General features: G+C 34.5%; 1 pseudogene; it reads right to left on the reverse strand.

The window, feature by feature from the left end:
• Nucleotides 1-1206: 1206 nt before the first annotated feature.
• Nucleotides 1207-2380, reverse strand: LOC113268127 (60S ribosomal protein L10-like; annotated as a pseudogene).
• Nucleotides 2381-3225: the final 845 nt, after the last annotated feature.

Here is a 3225-nt window from a genome sequence, read left to right on the forward strand (position 1 = left end):
TAGCTTGTCAATATCTTTCAAAAGCAGCCAGTTAAGACTTTGATTGAAATTACATCAAATCTACGGATCAGCTTAGGGAAGATTGCCATCTTAACAATGTCAAGTCTTCCAGTCCATAAACACGGTACATCTCTCCATTAAGGTCTACTTTAGTTTTCCTATGCAAATTATCCTAGTATTTGGTATAAAGGCCTTATGTGCTGTTCATTAAATTTATTCCCAAATACCTTTGATGCTACTGCAAATGAAGTGGTTTTTACTATTTCATTTTGTAATTGATGCTATATCTAGAATTTCAGCTGCTTTTTATATATTGGCTTTGTATCCTGCAACCTTGCTAAATTCACTTATTAGTTCTAATAGCCCTTTTGTAGATTCCTGTCATCTGCAAATAAGATAATTTTACTTTCTTTCTCATTTATATGCCTTTTATTACTTCTTCTAATTTTACTGCACAGGCCAGGATCTCCAGTGCAAGGCTAAATAGTAGTGTTGAAAAGCAAAATATTTTCTATGTTTTTAACCTAGAAAATATTAAGTCTTTCACCACTAAGTATGTCAGTTGTAGGTTTTTTGTACATGCCCTTAGTCATGTTGAGGAAGTTCATATCTATTTCTAGTTTGCTGCATGCTTTTACTGTTAAATTATCAGGTGCTTTTTCTGTATCTATTAAAATAAATATATTTTTGTTATTTTTTCTATTGATATAGTAGATTTACATTGTTGAATGTTTAAATACTGAACAAGCCTTGCATTTCCAGGATAAATTCTACTTATTCATGATGTATCATCCATATATATATATATATACACCTTTATCTATCTATCTATCTATCTATCTATCTATGTATCTATCTATCTATCTATCATCTATCATCTATGTACATATTTCTGGATTTGATTTTCTAATCTAATATCTTATCAAACATTCTGTATTTATGTTCCTGAGGGATATTAGTCTGTAGTTCTCATTCTTTGTGAGAACTTTGGCTTTTGAATCAGGTTAAAACTGGCTTTCATAAAATGAATTAGGAAGTATTTCTTTTCCTTCTGTTTTTCTGAAAGAGTTTGTATAAGATTGGTATAATATTTTCCTTAAATGTTTGATAGGATTCAACCGTGAAATTACCTGGACTTTATTTGTAAAATTGTTGGAAGTTTTTTTTGTTTTTTGTTTTTTGTTTTTTTTTGACAGGAAGTAGGATTTACTGATGGGCATGAAAAAGAAGAGGACAGTGCTGAGGTTCGCACGAGTGCAGAGCCTGCCATTTGCCCAGGAGGCCATGATTAGGGATATATTTGACCCCATAAGCTATCTGGGATAATCTGCTTTTCAGCTACCATGTCTTCAAATTCCTCCACATTAAACTTAGTAAAGCTGGATCTTAGCAATGTGGATCTTCTGGCAGCCACGGAACTTGAACTTGGACCTGTGTAGGCCCTCAGTCACATGCTTCTTGTTGTGCAGCTTGGTACAGATGGACATGATGACTTGGCCAGTGTGGAATCCGACCACTGTGCGCTGGGGCTTCCCAAAGTCATCCCACATAGCATACCTGTTGGGAGCACGTCAGCCCCAGCATAGGACATCGTATTGATATGGATGACATGGAAGGGGTGGAGCCACACTCAGATGTGAAAAACATCTTTTCTACAGCTTTTCACCATGTACTTATTGGCACAAATACTGGCAGCCTGCAGGGTTTAGAAGAGAATTGCTCAAAATCATCTGATATCACGTGACCACATAGTGGGCACTCATCCATTTTTGCTGTCTTCCACCCCAGGTCAAAGATGCAGATCTTGGCATCTGGGACACCTCTGCAGAAGCAAGGGTTTGAATACGGCTTGTTCTTACAATACTGTTAATACCAGACAGGGTGGTGGCCCACAGCAACATCAGGATCTTCATCATCATACCAAGGAGAAAAGCTGTTTTTGAAACTGTTTTTAATTATAAAGTCAATTTTTAAATTGAGATGGTAGAGCTCATGCTTGCTATTTCTTCCTGTGTCAGTTTTGGTCATTTGTGTCTTTCAAGAAATTTATCCATTTCATCTAGGTTGTCAAATTCATTGGCATCAAGTCCGTAAAATTTCCTTCCTATCTTTTTAATGGCTGGAGGTTCTGCAGTGGTTCCCTTGCTTTTATTCCTAATATTGCTAATTTGTCTGCTTTCTTTTTCCCTAATGAGTCCAGCTGGAGGTTTATCTGTTACACTGATCTTTCCAAGCATTAGCTCTTAGTTTGAAGAGATTCAGCCATTGCTTTTCTGTTTTCTATTTTATTGATGCTAGTACTTACCTTCATTATTTCCTTCTTTTTAGCTTGTTCTGGGTTCAATTTATTCCACTCATGGTAGAAGCTTACTTTGATCATTTATTTGAGCCGTTCCCCCCCCCCCAATATAGGCATTTATTGCTCTCAGTTCTTCTCTATGTTCTGCTTTAGCTCTGTATGTTTCTTAATTTCGCTTGTGATATTTTTCTTTGATTCAGGTCATTAGAAATGAGTCATTTAATTTCCAGGATATTTTGGGTTTTCCTGGTTACCTTATTTCAATATTTCTAATTTAATTCTACTGTGCTAAGAGAACCTACTTGATATGATTTCAATCTATTTAAATTCACTAGGGCTTGTTTTATGGGTCAGAAAATAGTCTATCTTAGTGAATCCCTAACTGCACTTTAAAAGAATGTGAAATATTTATTCTGCTGGTGGTGGTGGAGTATAGCATAAGTATCACTTAAATCAAAGTGATTGATAATGTTGTTCAGATATTCTACATCTCTGATGACTTTGTCTAATTTTATCAATTGCTAAGAGATAGCTATTAAATCCTCCAAATGATGTAGAATTGACTGCTTCTTTTCTTGATTTTGTAAGTTTGCTGCATGTATTGGGTGCACACACATTTATAATTATTGTATATTTCTGATGAATTGACACTTCTATCTTTATTAAGTGCCTTTATCTTTGGCAATACAATATTGTTAAAATCTATTTTATTTGATATTAACGAAGACCCTTAAGCATACTTATGCTTTTTGTTTGCATTACATATCTTTTTTTCCATCTGTTTACTATAACCTCTCTGAATCTTCATATTTAAATGGGATCCTGGTAGAAAATGGCTGGTTTTCATTTGTTTTGTAACCTATTCTGACAATCTTTTGGAGTGTTTAATCCATTAACACTTATTATAATTATTAATATAGTTTAGT

Source organism: Ursus arctos, unplaced genomic scaffold (genome assembly GCF_023065955.2).
Source record: "Ursus arctos isolate Adak ecotype North America unplaced genomic scaffold, UrsArc2.0 scaffold_6, whole genome shotgun sequence".
Classification (NCBI taxonomy): Eukaryota; Metazoa; Chordata; class Mammalia; order Carnivora; family Ursidae; genus Ursus; species Ursus arctos.